Below are 17,419 nucleotides of genomic sequence, written 5' to 3'. Positions count from 1 at the left end.
AAACCTTCACTTATTGAAAGTGGTAACACTGCCGCGCTTTCCATCTCAACTGCCCAATATCATGCCATCCTCAATCCACCTGCCACACAGAATTCTGTTACCGGTAAAGAGCATCAAAAACTTCTAAAAAATACACTACTGAGTATTCACATACACACATATCACATACTCACTGAGTATTCAGTAGTGTATTTTTTATAAGTATTTGATTGTACATTTCTGAGGGAATCTGCAAACCCAAACAGGCTGACCATGCTGTGTCCCCACTGATCATTGCTGGCAAAGCAAGTTGTAAGACAAAGTTCAGTTTCTGTCCCAAATAAACCTCTATAGGGAAAAAAAAAAATAACTAAATACAAAGAGAAGTTTAAAGAGCATTTTGAACTGGAGTCATCATTCTGTATTCAATTCCAGTTTATGTAATGCCTTCTTCCCTCCTTTTTTTATCTCTGGAAAATGGAGTTAAGGTATAGTTATCTATTATTCTCGCTCATCAATACCATCTATGCCAAAAGATTATGGAGTTACAATGGCCAGAGAAGACACAAAAGCTTTTAAAATTACCAAGAAATCAAGTGCAATGTACAGTTCTGTTGACTGGTCTGGATTAACTCCCCAAAGTGGCTGATAGAAAGACATGAGAATCCTTCCAGGAGGTTAAAACCTGTAGCTAATAAAAGTAGCTGCAATATGAAAAAGTGGGCTCTTCTCCCTTTAAATCACAGCCCGTAGAGGCACTGAAGTAAATCCCTTAATCTCTTTTTAAGTAGCTATTTTATCCAGACTTCCTCTGTGGTTTATACCCTCAAAGCATCCACACCACAACTCAAGAACCGCCTGAGCAAGGAGCTGCAAGTTCCTTTTCTTCAAAAACCATATATAATAATTAAAAAGAGAGAGAGAGAGAGAGAGAGAGAGAGAGAGAGACCCACTAAGATGGGTTTGGCCCTCCTGATCTTTTAACCCTTCGTCCAAGACCATGCTTCAAAAGAAATATTCACCACTTTTAAAACCACCATCACATACTCACTGAGGCATGACAATGATTAATACACTTTATGATTTCATGTTGTACAAGTACATATCAGATCATGAATCTGTTCTGATCCTTGTACCAATTTATGGATGACAAATGCTGAACAGAGATTCTAAAGCCTCAAGTCCATACCCATGGACAAGTTTCTGTATTCTTCACCATGATGTTCAGTAGAGCATTGGGCACATCCAAAGGGATTTGTCAAGAGTCAGTCTACAGGAACCAAACTGACTTGCTTCGGGATTTCTAGCAAGTTTAGGTAGATTGAGATGCGACCTTATAAGTCTAAATCTCCTAGCCATTTGCTCAAGTTGAACTGATGGAAAACCTCAGAAAAAAATGTTCAGAAGAAAGGTTCAGTAATGTGTTAAATGATAACAATGTTCCTTGGGGAAAACCAGGAAGGTGTACTGAAGGTATTGGACCATGATTTCCTCAAAAAAGCACAGTTCCACAACATCATGTTTCCATGTTCAACTCATTGAATTATAACATAAAAGGTGCTGGATTATGAAGGTGGAAGCACTCATTTACACAGTCTTCAATTTACTGAGGACATCAAATGGCGACACATTTTTTATTCGTTTATATATATTTTTATACAACCCTTTGCATTTTCACAGACCCTTACAAACATTAACTAACGATCAAAATCCTCACCGGGGAGGCAAGTGGCATTATCTACACATTACAGATGGGAGATGCCATGCAGAACTGTTGGGTAATGCATCTAAGACCACAGAGGAAGTCCTATTGGTGCCAAGAGGAGTATATCCTTGCCCCCAGACTCCCGTTCACATCACACCTCTCCAATTACATACTAGACAGGTCTCTTCATCTGATAAAAAAGGTCAATCCTATCTTTTAGTTGTGATGAATAATAATTTGCTGTGGATGTTGACGGCATTTACCTTGAGATCTAGATGATTCCACTAACTCAGCAGAGGAAACTCCACTGCAGTGTTGAAGGTTACAAACTGAAGTGTAAGATTTTAAGGAACATGCCAGAGAGGCAGATGGTTATACAGTAATGAAAGGAGAGCAATATAAACTAATACCACATTCTACAATCTCCTTCCTTGTTTAGACATATGCACCATGACTATTTACTAAACCCATCGCACATCTTTACATTTCATCATCTGCATCAGCTCTGAATTTTTTTGTGTTTGTTTTTGCTTAAATAAAGATAAACAGAAATCTTCACACCTGGTGCTCACATTTAAAGTCACAACACAGACAAAGAACCACTCATGAACTGGGAGAGAGACACTTGGTAGCTGAATTATGGGTTCCCATAACATTTCATTCGTTTGGTTAATGCATTTCTTTGAACTTTTCTGTCCTAAGTGCACAGGATATATGAGCATATCATCACTTTCATGACAGCCCAAATCACCCACTTTCCATAGCAGTAGATTGACATGTCACAGAGAGTGTGATTAGGAGGTCATCAGAGTACACAAAGCACCAGATTAAAGCTCAAAACCAAGACATATTTGTTCCTTTGGTTATTAAAAAAAAAGATCAGCAGAGGAAAAAAGCCCTGTTGTAATTGAAAAATATGAGGCTCGATATATTGTTGAAAATACTGTTGTGCAAGGCTCTTGGATTTTTTTAAGCCAATGGTACGGTTTTTATGAAAGCAAAAATATGCATTTATTATAAAGTGGCCTCTACTTGTGTTGGTATCAACTTATTAGGCCAGTAAGATCTTTTGCTGCACCACACTCTTTAAAAAAATCAGCAGAAGGATGAGTGCAAGTTTCTAGCGTTCAGATCTTTTTGATTCTGTCTGTAGATCACATTGCCAACTTCCTTACAAAAAAGCTGATGATTCTTTGGATCCCCACAATTCTCTCAACTATAGCCCAATATGATCCATCTTCTGCTTTTTTCATACAGGAATCTAAGTCTGCCAGCTTGCTATTCCTTTCTGAGAAAAGCCCTAAGAAGGAAGGGAAGCAGGCAAGCCATCATAAAATACCACTGATGTCCAGGAAATGCCAGCCTAACAGCTGTCACAACAAACGGACTTCAAAGTCACAGCAAAAAAAATTAACAATTGTCCTTTCTAACACTGTATCATTAATGAAAAACTTTATGAGAAGCAAAACCAACTTAAGAAGGAGAAGGAAGAAGTGAAAAAAAAAAAAAAAAGAAAGGGTAGTCAGGGAGTTATTTCTTTTTCTTTGTATGTTTTCATTTGTTTTTCATTACTTTGTTTTCCTATTTTTAAGGATAGATCCAAACGCCCACATTCTCCAAAATGTCCTTGATTAAAATCTTCAAGAAAGTTATCATTCATGCCACCTCTAACCTTATGTGTTCATGCTGCAAATTTTCAAGGAAAAATGCTTCCATCACGTCCTTGGTGCTAGTACTCAAGGATGTGCCTTTCTCATGAGCTCTGAAAATCTTAAAACCCCTTGTCTCCTTGAAGGAAGTAAACGGATGTCTGCTAAGCACTTAGGTTTACATAACATTTCTTCCCCCTTATTTATTGAAAACAAATCTTTTTTAAAAGCTCTCCACATTTTGAGAACACAGAATGCTTTCTTTCCTTTTTTTATTCCCCCCTCTTTTTTTAAAAAAAGTATTTTTGGCAAAGTATGTTTTTGATTATTTAAAGATAATCTCTATTCTAAATTGCATCTGACTCATATAACCTCCATACTTTAGAAACCACAATAAAAGTGCCATATATTAGTTATAAATGAATAGGGAGTGAGTCAGTGAATAGTTAAGGACATTCCATGGAAATGCGTGAGCTGCATACTAAGTTTTTAGAAAAATATTCAATTTCATTTTTAGAATTAACAGTATGGGTTACGTGGAACAAAGGAAAAACTCCTTTTTTAATTCCCAGATGCAATGTCTTTTGTTTTCCTTATGGATCTTTGTCTGCTGTATAAAGAGACCTTTAGCAAAGGGATAGAAACACTGATGTTTTCAGAGAAAGAATAAACACAACTCGTACATACTAAAGGATTTCTTTAATTAAGACTTTTTTTTTTAAACTCTTTCACTGGGAATAGCTCATTCTTCGGCTTTTGCAAGGCCATCCTACAATATCCTAGCTTAGATAAACGACTTTAACGAAGTCACATGCTTTTCTCTAGCTACTAGTTCAAGTGTGCTTACGTTCAGTGCTTTAAGTAGTTAAAAAACAACAACAACAACAGTTGATACTTCTCCTTGCCAAGGCTTGTATTCTAAGCAATGTCCTCACACTGAATACATGAAGAAGTTCATTAAATGCTAACTGAAGTTTTCCATGCATCGTCATGTTTGCAGATCCACACTGGGGAGTCATGCCCCTTACTGAATGCATCCCAGATCCAGTATGGTATAAATAACTACACAGAAATCCTACGTAGGGGACATGAGACAAACAGAATTCTTACAGCCCAGGATTATGGCTATAAAAAGTCATAATAACTCCAGTTCTATCAAACCCAAACCCATAGCTTTTGTCTGAAAAACCACTGCTTTCAGGATCAAAATCTGACAGAAATAAAACACTCTGTACTGATGAACCTAAGAAAAAGGTTTGCCATTCCAACTTAAAGCCAGAAATGTTGACTGGACCCTAACACAAGCATAAACTTAAACGTGATGTGGGAACATATCTGGGATAGGGCTTTAGCATTTCTGATGGCCATAATTCATTTCCAGAACAGCCATTAACCACGTGGGTGCTCAGCATGCTGGAGTATCCCAGCACAAAACTAGGAGAGAAAACAACAACAACAATATGTGGTAGGGAATTCCTCAGTGGATCTATGTGTACTAAAACCAAAGGCCTGCAATAATCTTTCCCACTACCTCCCCTGACCTGGGCTGCGCTGGGTGTCTGGATGGAAACTGCAGGTCAAGTTCCAACACAATCATCCAGCCACGTCCTGGCCATTCCCTGCAGACTAGGGGTAGGCAGTCAAGGAATCTCCGAAATACCGAAAGAGAACAGTGTAAATTAGTTATTAGGCTCACATTAAATAGCAAGGACTAAAAAGGTCGACGCTCATAGACAGTATCTTGCAAGCATAGCCCAAGATCAAGCACAGCTCTGGGACGGACGTGCCTTGACCCAAAGCTGCTGGTTGTGGACCCTTGTCTTTTTTCCAACCCGCTCGTCTGTCACTACCGCACAGGAAAAGTTCAGGGTTCAAAAACAAGTCCACCCACCTATACCCTATACCTTTGGCTCACAGCAATAGTAAGCAATCTGCTGTGTGTATGACAGCTTGGGACAGCAGCTCTTGTAGCTGAGTACCTAAATAAAGAACCCCTGGGCAAGATACTAGTGACTAGTCTTAAATCAACAGATGTTTTCTATACGTGATAAAATAAGGGTATCCACAAATGAGACAGGTGTGGGAGAGCCTAGACCCCTTCCCACTTAACCCCCATAGAAAATAAAAGTTTAAAAAAGGCAAAAAAAAGCGTCCACCCACATAACCAATGCAAATCTTTTCGCCTCTTCTCAGATGGAGATATACACTCCCCTGATAGCTCTGCCAATAAAACCGCAAGGAGGAGCGAAACTTAATGAGATATAAAAATATAACTGGATTCCTTTTTGTATCATTTGCTGTTTTTATTTTTGGACTGTTTACACACTGAGGTGACATGATCTGTAGCAACACAGCACAACCCTAAAACCCAGCATCCCTCTCTGCAACACTTGCTCGAGTGCGTCCAGCCTGCCTACTGAAGCTAACAGTGGCAGAAGCAGACCATCCAAACTCCGAAAATGAAATGCAACAGATAAAAGGATAAAATAATTCTTATTCTTCAGGGCTTAGCCTCCAGCTGGCCACGTGTGCCAGAGAGGCAAGGATGGGAAGGGCACTTCCCAAGGGGATGACTGGGGCAGACAGCCCAGCATTTTAAATCGGAAAGAGAACAGTTCTAGCAAGTCTAAAGAAAACAGCTATTGCTTTCTATCGTACAACTTTAAGAGAACCGTTTTCAAAAGCCCAAGGAGTAATAGGTCATGGCAAAACTTCACATGCTGCCCACAAAGTCTGTAATGGTTCTTTACTTCTATAATCAAAAATCAGCCCCCCTCCTAAGCCTGCCCTGACTGTCTTTCTCTGTGGCCTCTGTCTGACCAACTGGTCTCGGTTTGCCTGGTCAGGTGCCTTTATACAAAGCAAAACAAAGTGCTTTTATCAAATCAAAAATCCCAGAGTAGCAAGCTAAATGACATTTCCAAATACGTCTGGTTCACCTGGTGCAATTTCCCCCTCTGCTTCCAGTGATTTACAGACAATGTAGGATTACCAAAGTTGGGAGTGCTCCCAGGTTTATATCTGGAGTATTTTAAAGAATGGCATTTGGTTTTCTTCTGTACATGCCAGTAAAGTAGGACCTTCTTAAACTGAACCATGCCAGAATTGAAATATTCCAGCCCCCTAATATCAGACAAGCTTAAAGGCCTATCCCCAGATGCGTGATCAGAGTTGTCCAGCAAATCTAAAGCCACAAATATAAAAGCCTTATATTACACGGAAAACCCTTTAATACAGTCAGCTACAGAACGCATGCAACATGGGTACTGCGCTGAAGTTGGAAGCAAACACTATTTATACTGCAACAGAGAGCAAGTTTGGTCTTAACAGGAGGGATGCCAGCTTCCCAAGCTGGCATGCATGATGGTTTTGCACACACGAAAATAAAAATGAGGAACAGAGGGCAGAGTGGAGAACAAGAGCTGTAGTCCTCACTCCTCCTGCCCATATCTATTAAGAGTGCAAAACGAGCTATAAACAGTAAAGATGCCCCTATTAAACAAAAATACCGTCCAAATTAATCAGTGCTCAGGATGGTTAAATATTTTTAGGCTTAAAATAGTCCACTACAATTCACTAGGACAATAAAAGACCTCCTAATTAAAATAAGCCTACAGTGTAAACCTGCAGCCTTTATCAGACCGAATAAATAGGTGCTGAGGGTTCTTAAATTGTGGGGAAAAAAATAAATCTAAGTGAAAACAGTTTTTAATATGATTGCACCAAATAACAGAAATGAAGGAAGAGGGTAAAAGGACAAGGAAAATGCTTAAGACGTCATTTCAGTCCTCTGCCAGGACACTATAAATGCTTTCTTCATTACATTTCCTCGAGTCTTCTGCCTATTTGAGTCTTGTTTCTTAAGAACTGCTCTGTTCAGTGGTATTCAGTTTCCTTCCTGGATGGGCCATTTGTTTTCTTCCAGTATTAGAGGGCTGCAAGTCCTTCTGACAACTACATGTCCAGATTTGCTATAGGCACACGCTTGTGTTACCTGTGAAACCCCTCTGCTTCCAGGTCAGGAGAGCGTGTGGGAAGACAGCTGCCGAGGGCAAACCATCACCAACAGACCAGTTCCTGCGGTGTCATCTCAGCCACCCTCTTCCCTGGGCACTTCTCACACCTCAGCAGGGAGTGAGCTGAAAATGAGATTAATTATTCCATTGGTGATAGCTTGATTCTGCCTACGCTTATCAGACGGATGGGTACACGTACAGCCATCTGATGGAAAAGGGCTGCTCCGCAAAAATAGCAGCTGCAGGCAGGCTGCTGCCACCAGCACGAAGCCCCTGTGCTGCAGCTCACTCTTCAGGAGCCCTCAGGAAAGCACGATGTAGGATGCAGGCAAACCATGACCTGTGCAGTCAGACCCATGTGCTTGTGTGCATGATCCCAGGGCGGCATGAAATCGTAGGCTTTTTACCACCTTCTTGTAGACTCCATTCCACAAGTCCAGCACATGCAGCTCCTCAGGAAGTTTTTGTGGTTCACGCTGAAATTTTTCCTTGCCGAGTTTTACCCCTTTGAACATCTTAAAATAATTCTTTTTTTTTTTTTTTTTTGTCTTAATATTTTACACCCTTCAAATACTTGTGGATTGTTATCATATGTCTTAGTCATCATTTAGTCCAAACTGTACATAATAAATTCTTGTAATCTTTGCTCATATTTCAATCTCTTCAGCCTCTTAACTTCTGTTGCTCTTCTCTGAATTCTCCACTAATTTCTTGACAACTTTTTGGCAACAGAGTGGCCAGAATAATAGTGTCATGGACACCTTACGGCTGTACAGAGATAAAGAGGAAAAGCTTGTGCAACACCAATATGACATTAGCTCTTCCCAAAAAAACAACAAATATGTCTAATTTGTTGTCCAGGATCATTTATTTTTAGTGGCTACATCATGAAATGCTCCAAAATACAAGTAAAAATATTCACCTACAGGGATAACTTTGATATACTCAGAACTATGTGCAAACATTAATCTTCATGTCACATGTGAGGAAGGTAACATGGAGTAGTATTTACATGTAATGCTGGAGAGTAAATTGTTGACTTATTAAAAAGAAGCCACACCAAAATGAACGATCTGAACAGCTTCTTCACCACCAACAAAATTAAGGAGCAGGTTACAACCAAAAAGGGAAGAAGATAACTTGAGCTGTTTTTTTTTTTTTAAAAAAAAAAAAAAAAGTAAATCTTTTTAAAAGGTCTATAACCCTTCCAAACTCTGGAAAATTCTAACATACAAAATCTCTCCCAAGCTAGACAAACCATGGTAGCTTTCTGTGTTGTATACTTGAATAGAAGAAACATTCTTCAGAGAAATCTGATCCAGAGATCTAGGATGAAATCTGAAATCTGATCTAGGACGCATACAATCTAACTATTAGCTTCCTAAAAGTTAAGTATCTCACTGAAGCCACGATAATCATCTCCAGTGAGTCATTAATCCCACCCCAAAACCCTAATATATTTAGGATGAATAGCTCTGTAGGGGTATTTCTCCTCCACTGATAGCAGAGGGAGACTAAATTGCTGTCTTGACTGCATTTTCCTCTAAGTTGACTGAAGTTAAGAAACCTGTACTCAACTATCATTTTAAAATGTTGGTCTCTGAATGAACTAATGTAAGAAACTAGATTGTATAGATAATTTAAATAGTATCTTCTCTGGAATTTTCCAATGGTTTGTTATTAAAAACAAAAAGAAAACAAACAAAAGGAAAAACTTGCAGATCCGTGTTCAGATGTCCTTCCATCTTTCCAAGTACTAAGTCAAGGGCTAATGAATATCTGCTGTGAAGAAAATTTCCTCTCAGGCAAACATTGCAAATGTTGCTGGCTCAATACTATGGAAATCTGTTGTTGCCTTAAGATGTACAGTTCAAACTCTCTGGAATTGCTATTAGCTAACTAACCAAGGTTAAAGAAAGACCATCCGACCTTCACCTGGTTCACAACAGATTGAAACAGCAAATGAGAATGAACAGAGTTAGTCAATAGAGGAGACTTGCACAAAGCTGGGACAAAAATTGGACAAAATAATTTTAGAGCACAATTATGGGGAACCATATGGTTGCAATGGCACTGATCTGCAAAACTTCCCAAAGAGCTACCAAGAAAAGCAAATTATGTACAAGGAGAACTGAGAGAAAAACAGCAAGTCTATTGGGACATAGCTGACATGAGAGAACAAAACCTTGCTGCAAGGAACTTGCAAACTAAGAGGAAGAAATAATTAAAAAAAAAAAAAAAAAAGAAGATTAAAAAAAAAAAAAAAAGAAATAAGTGGAAGCCAAAAGTGTAGGAAAATAAATACAATATATTGATACTAGAAACCAGTTTTTAAGTCAGTAAATGCAGATTGCAATAGAATTAAGTGGCTTTTAAGTGAGGACAAGATAGCCTCCTAGACATTTCAACTCAGAGAAGTAACAACAGAAGAGGACACAACACAACAGAGAGGGCATAATGAATACCAAAGGATCTACAAAAATGCTTTAGGGACACTGAGGTTCAAAAATGACTACAATTTTCTCGAAGCAAAGTGGTGAAGGAATCAATGTTCCTCCCAGTCCTCACAGCAGAAGCACAGATCAGGCAAGGACAAAATCCTAACGATAACTACATCACACGCGGATCCTGATGGCATCTCTAAGAGATTTGTCTTCCTGGACCATGAGAAATGCTATTATGGGCAAGTTGACAGGTCACTTCACAAAAAAGGAGAAGGATGGCAGAGCACCTTCTTGCTAAGTTAATGGAGGTCTTTTACTAAGATGGGCAGGTGAAAAAAAATCTGTCAGCTATTAACTACAGTAGCTTGGATGGGAACTGCAAAGAATAGGTGAGTGAGATAGAAAAGAGGTTGCTGGAGGAGGGAATGAAACTGGAAAAAAAACATCTATTAGACAAGCATCTTCTATGTCCATCTAACAAGAAGTTTGGTGAATAGGAAAATAAACTAGAAACCTTAATGCATCATCAAGATCGAGGCTTAATTAGTATGAGAGAAAACTGATAGACTTACTTATATGGCTGTAACATATATGGGTATATAACCTGTGTGAGGATACCTACAAGGAAAAAAAGGAAAGGCGTATTGCCTTGTAAAACTGAGAAAGCACAAGCACGCTCTGAGGTCCAGAATGTGCAGAGCGTCAAACCTCATGAAAAACCACAGGTAGTGATTAAAGGCAAAAGAACCCAGGCTCCACCACGACGGGGAAATACCACAAACTACCAAACAGGAAGGTGAGTCTGACTTTTCAAAACAATTAGTGAGATAAGCTGAAGTGTCTGCATGAAAACGTTGGTGAAAATGGATTAATTATGCACATTCTTTGGAGAAAAGAAAACAGCAGATCACACCTTTCCAGAAACTTCATGGAATGCACTGGGGAGAATTTTTTTCTTTTATTTGGAAAGTAAAGAGAAGACCAAATGGGCATTTTTTCTAGACTGGGATCTAGCCTGTATGGACAGATGGAGTGGGTAAGAGTGCTACATGGACAGTGATGTTGTTGAGTGAAGTCTCTGGGAGAGTCTACAGGAAAAAAAAAAAAAAAAGAGAGACATAACCATTCTTCGAAGAAATTACAATAAAATCATCATTAAATTATGAGCTCCTTACTGCTATCGTGGGTGAAAAAAAAAAAAAAAGCCCAAAGAAAACAGAAGGATATCAGAAACGAAGACGATAATTATTAAAATAGTACAAACATGAAGGAGCAAAATCATTTGCTCAAAGCACAAAACTAACGAGGGATACCAAGAGTAACAAGAAGCCATTCAGTTAGTACGTTAGGTAGATGAAGGAAAATGTGGATCTGTAAATCAATGGAGAGGAAGATCAACTGACAGATGATGTGAGTAGGCTGAAGTGCTTAACACCTTTTTTTGTGTCACCTTTCATTCAAAATTTCCAGTGGAGAGACATGGATAATTTGCTTAATACTCATGAAGAGGGATATGTTCTTACTCCAGAAGAACAAACAGATTAGACTACTTAACTAAGTTAGGTATTTTTCAAGTCATTTGGGCCTGGTGAATTTCATCCCAGTATCCTTAAAGAGCTGTCTGAAACGGTTTTGGAGACATTGTGAAAGACAAGAAAAGTTTGGAAGAATAAATATAGCACCTACCTACCTACCATGAAAAGTGAGGAAAAAAAAAAAAAAAAAGAAAGAACAAAGGAATTATTGACCAGTCAACTTAAGCTTAATTCCCAGAAAAAAAAATCTTGAACAATCAATGAAAACACCTAACTGAAAAAGATGAGTAGTAATCAACATTGATTTAAGAACGAATCATGTCAAAACAACCTAATTTCCTTCCAGAACAGGATAAGAAGCCCTGTAGAAAGCAGCAAGTGTCATTCACGTATCTTAACTTTATTTTAGCCTTTGGCAGTTTTATATAACATTCTTATAAGCAAGCTTGCAGCAAAGCAAGCATAGTCAGATGCAGATATCACAGATAGTCACAGATACAAAACTTCTTAGATAAGAGAATCCACACAGTGATTACCAAAATACAAGACTACAACAACTGGGTTGCTGCCCTGAGTTTTGTTCTATGTAACTTTCTCATTAACAACCTAGATGATGGAATAGAAAACATGTTTATTGAGCTTGCAGACCACATGAACCTGGAAATGCACTGAGTGACTGAATAAAATTCAAAATGACCTTGGCAATAATAGAAATGGTCTAGAGGCACTGGATGAGATTCAACGGGAGTATGGATAAAGTACTGTGTTTGGGCAGAAATAATTAATGACGTAAATACAAGATGGGGTATAACTGAGAAGGTAGCAGGTAGAAAGGGATCTAGGGCTACTGAGAATTATACGCTTGATATAAGTTTGCAGTATCTTGGTGAAACAAGGGAACAATCATCATTTGGAGCTTTCTATAAACAGACATGCAGCCCTGAGGACACGGGAAGTGATCTTTCAGCTCTACTCAGTTTTGGGAAGTTTCAAGAGCAAACTGTCCAGTTATGGACAGAGCTTTTCAAGAAACAGATGAAGAACATCCAGAAAAGAGCATGAATGATCAGAAATGCAGATACCATACACAGAATGGAATTACTCCCAGAAATGACTCCATTATCCAGATTACCATTACATAAAAAGCTGTTGCAAACGGAACAGGAATCACTGTCAAAGAAGTAAGTGAAGTAAACTGTAGTAAAGAAGATTCAGGTTAGGCAACAGGAAAGTCTTTCTAAGGGTAAGAATAATGAGGTACTAGAATAGATCACTTGAAATGGGACTCATAACTTAAGAGTCTGGACAAATACTTGTCAGGAATAACAAAACATACAGTCTATCCTCTTTTGGACAGGGAAGAGGACTTTAAGTGTTCCTTACACTTTTTTTTTTTTTTTTTTTTTTTTTTTTTTTTTGAGGGTTCTAGAATAGAACTGGCAAGGACTAAAGGAAAATCTCCCCCCAGAAAAGCCACGTATGAAGGACAAGAGTTACGAAGCATTACAAAATTATCATATATCTTAAGAAGACAAAATTTCATCCCAGAAAGGGTTTGTCTTCATGCTTGGATTTCATTAAGACATGTACTTGAACAAGTAATCTAGGACAGAACTGGTGGTGTCCCTAACGATCCTTCAGGACAACCTCATTATAGCATGCCTGTCAATCCATTAGGCTTCAGGAAGTACTACATGATTACAAATAAATCCATCATGTCCTGAGATTAACAAAAACAGTACCTGCTAGGCCTTTCAGCTGGTCTGATTCGAGCACCAAGTCATGGCAAAGTGGCGGCAGTAAATGTAACAATTTATCTGCTTACTGTCAGAGAAATAAAAAGGAACAATAGGGAACACAATGAAAGAAGTAAAGGTAGAGTGCTGAAGATAATTGTACCCAGGGCACAGTATTCAAGCATGATTTTGTTAATAATGCATTGATCAAGACTGGACTATTATATTAAGAAGGAAGAGCTGACAATCCAACAAGGAGTGGGCCTCAACTATATTTAGTTTTAATATTTTCAAGCTTTTCAAAAAGCAAACAAGTTTCGTGTGGTACCAACACACTGGCAACATCTCCCAGTTCTGTGATGAACCCCCAATGTGCATATGTGGCAGCGTGCCTGTGTTGTTTCTTCTTCTCCTTCAAAGCAGATCTCTCTCCATTCCCTCACCTCCCCACCTTTCTAACACCGATTCTACTTAAAGCACATTCACACAATGCACTTTCCATGCCCTTCTATCACTGCCCACCCCATGGCACTGCCCCCTGCTTCATCCCTCTCTCTGATTTCCTCTCCGCCACAGAACCAGGGTCCAACCCTATCCTCTCACCCCTCCATCCCACTCCCTGCTCACCTTGCTCACTCCACAGCCTTGAATGGAAAGATCAGAGCCTGATATTGATGGTGTTTCAGCAGCTGCGAGTGGAGCAGGATGATTTACCACCACAGGCAGAACAAGGAGGCCGCATGGCTTGCCTTAAGTGCTGTTGAGGTGACCAGGACAATTATCCAAGGAAAGACATTTATTGTGTGGTCAGGTAAGAATCCCCACATGGGCAGGGCTGGGAGCTGCTAGGTATCTGAGTGGCTCATGTAGTTTGCAATTTTTCTTGAATAACTCATGCAGGCATAGATAAAAAGGCCTAGGCCTATTTACGTCAGTGGCAGAACTGTTTGGAGAATGGGAGCAAGACTAACTTCCAACATTTTCCAAACAAATTGAACCATTACCCAAACTTACTCAAACACTGCTTGTACATTCTGACTCTTTCCAAATGCACTACTTGTAAATACAGGCATAAGTGTATGAGTTAGCACATACATAAACATATATAAACTATTTTCTATATTTCTGTGATGAATGCAGCCAATGTGGAGCCACTGGAATTCTACTGATGACTGAAGACACATGACCACTAGTGAAAAGAAATGAAATACCAAGAATTTATACTACAGTGACTGCTGCTGCTAACTCCATCTAGTTGCTCAGTGCTGTCTGCCTTTACATTACCTGAAACTTCAAATTTCCAAAACTTCCAAAAAGTTAAGCCATACCTTTCATGGGTGAAACAACCTGTAGATTGCATGATACCTGCTGCAAAGTGACACTGAGATCAAGAGCTTATAAAAAAAAATTAAAAAGGAAAAATTTGCATATAGCTGGTAGGAATATCCATTACAACATCAAACAGAACTCTAATCAAGTAGAAAACCTGTACCTACTTTGTTCAAAGACTTGGCCAATTATCCCATGGCAGAGTAAGGCAGGAACTTCCTCCATCACCAGTTTTTACCATACTTATGAGGAAGGCCTTCCTCATCTAGCTCAGAAGTTTCTGACACTTTCAGAAGCAGAAGTGATAGTGTATGTGCACAACTTACTTAGTTTCTTCAACAGCTCCTGTCTTCCTATAGATAACTGTCTGTTTCACTTTCATGTAAATACTATTTGCTACAATTATACAACTTTTTAAATAAAGTTTTTGGTAGAAACGTGACACCATTTATCTGGAATTTCTAAGCTCATCTGAACCCACAAGTCCTCTGGCTAACAATTTCAGAACTGGTACCTAAATTTGCTCTTCTAAATCCATGTTACTAAAAGTTCTGTGCATCCAGCACACTCAGCAGGGGCTTCTGGGCATTGAGCACTTTGGAAAATGTAGCCACTTATTTAGAAGCATAAATATGGAATTGGGCAAGTGAGATGCGATAATCAGTTCTTTAGAACTTCAATCTTGACAGTTTCAGAATATATGTGTTCTCTGTCGCTGTATCATATGGAAAAAAAAAAACAAAAAAACAAAAACCGAGATCAGCTAGCACACTTGAATAAACACACCCAATTTGAAGCTAGCAGGTGACCGCTTTCAATAAGCCTTCAAGCTCATCACTTACCACTTACTTTCTCTGCTGGCCTGGTAGAGGTAGAACCTCCAGATATTTTTAAAATCCCTCCATTTGCAGAGGTTTTTGCTGTGCAAATGATTGAAGAAATCTAATGTTGTTTAGCATGGAGATCCTATCAGCTAGCTCACAGTTTGTCAATTATAAACTTTAATTAACAGCATTTTAACCTTATATGTGCACTTAGGAATAAAGTCAAATTAAATGAATGTAATACAAGTAAGGCTGGCAAACATACTTTAAAACATTCTTCAGGGCACAATCTGAACATACGCTTATGAGCTCCTATTTTCACACTGTGCATAGGCCTCTTTAAGAGAAAATGAGTTTCTCCCAAGATGGCTTGCCACTACTATGCTCCCAAGATATTCTGTTCTACCATTACAACCAGACAAAAAATGCAGATCCCTCTTTCTCACCTTTGAGCTAACCTTACACCAGAGTAGCCACACGTCAGTAAGGCAGCTAGTTGCAAAAGGGAAACAGAACTTGTGGATACACTTGTTTTTCTGTTAGTAATTCTAGAAGTCACTGTAAGTATATGGTACCTCTACCTTGGTATGTTTCGTTCCCAAGTACTGGGGCATAGGTGTATACAAAGTGACTCTAACAGAAAGCCATCCTCATTAGCTGTGGATCCTCCAACAACTGCACCGTAAAACCATGGTGTCCAAGGACAGGCAGGGCAACTGATAGCCTGACAAGAACAGTGCAATAATTAGCAGTATAATATTTTCCACAGAGCAAAGGAGATATTGCAATTTGCTTTGTTCTGGATCCCCAATATCAAATGAATTGCTTGGGACAGCTTATCTGTCTCTAATGCCAAGTCTGCATGGAGGTGCTGAGAAAGTTAAGGCAAATCAACTGATGTCTGACTTCAATATGCACACATTTAATTGTCTCGAAGCTGTCAGTAGATGCTGTAATTCAACAGCAAAGCTCCCTGTAGCTCCTTATTCAGTTAAGCTACAGTGGCCTAAGACTAATTTACTCCTGAATTAAAGCAGTCCCCTAAAGATTCCACACAAGTCATTTTTGTGTACTGACTTCATGCATTTAGCCAATTTGCCTCAGCTCTTCCTGAGTTTCTCTTAAGGAGTTTTCAGTCTATAGCTGAAGGCAGCTCAGCTACTACAACTCCTATATTTAGAGCATTAAAATTTCTTTTTCCATCTAGGACACAGAAAAACTAGAGAGAAAGTCCTTAGCTTAGCTGCTTCCTGCTCTGAGCTTAAAATTTATTGGTGTTGGAGTTTACCATTCCTACTCTCACTCTTTAACTTTGTGGAAGCCAGTTTTGGGAACTGGTATGTTAATATAAAGGAAATAAGCAGAAACAAGCAATGAAAAAATTGCAAGAGGACACTAATCTGAAAGTGGGATTTGAACTGTCAGATCATCTTCTTTAGAAACTTCAAATTATGTCGAAGCTGTATCTACTGACACTGGTTTTTGCTTACCAGGATTTGGTAATTGCAGTCATATTTCTATGTTCTACCAATTCTCATTGCAATCACTGTTGTAGGACCTCTGCATGTTCTGGAAATGAATCATATTCCATGAATTCAATATTAATTCAATTCAATGCTAATCCTAAACTGGGATTAACGTTAGAATCATAGAGTCCTATATTTTTCAAAAGACGTTAATAAAATTACCTATGGAAAGGAGCTATGATTTTTAGAGCAAATGAGTTGCTTCCTTACAGCTCTAGCTTAGAAGATCATTTTATTTAAGTCAAAATTTAAAGCACTTCTCAAACTATATGAGCACTTAGGTGAAGTAAAGGCTTCCGTGTTTCATCCAGGCTCATTAAAAATTACCTGGACACTGGCAGCAGTTGGGTAATACTTCATTATGGCCTTAATGCAAGGAAGTTCAGGTTTCAGAGATGCTTTGAGTGCACTCGCACAGACACACTTAAGCGCACACATATGCAGATGATATATCCCAAGGTACCTTAGAAAATTAAAGTTCCTGTATTACGTTCCTTGATTGAGCTATCTGAATGACGAACTAGAGTTAGAGGCCCTACTGTATAGCAGCTGGCTGCACGGAGTGTTTAGAGGAATAAACAAATACACAAACTGCCTGATGCTTCCTTTCCCCAAAATAAATTCATTCATTATAAATGAACTGTCAGATCATCTTCTTCGGAGACTTCAAGTCATG

The 17,419-nt window shown here is 38.8% G+C and overlaps 1 protein-coding gene across 37 annotated transcripts in view; it reads right to left on the bottom strand.

Moving 5' to 3' along the window:
* Positions 1–17,419, bottom strand: part of ZBTB20 (zinc finger and BTB domain containing 20) — a 522,330-nt gene that overhangs the window by 442,584 nt on the left and 62,327 nt on the right. The window contains exon 2 of one of the 37 annotated variants that reach the window (XM_027462815.3): positions 7,328–7,472. The exons of the other annotated variants lie outside the window; for them this stretch is intronic. The gene's annotated coding sequence lies outside the window, so the exon portion shown is untranslated. The remainder of the gene's footprint in view (positions 1–7,327; positions 7,473–17,419) is intronic. 37 annotated transcript variants of the gene reach the window in all.

This window comes from Anas platyrhynchos, chromosome 1 (assembly GCF_047663525.1).
Source record: "Anas platyrhynchos isolate ZD024472 breed Pekin duck chromosome 1, IASCAAS_PekinDuck_T2T, whole genome shotgun sequence".
In the NCBI taxonomy this organism is placed as follows: Eukaryota; Metazoa; Chordata; class Aves; order Anseriformes; family Anatidae; genus Anas; species Anas platyrhynchos.
Note: the sequence above shows the minus strand (reverse complement) of the source record. Positions and strands in the feature narration are given on the sequence as shown.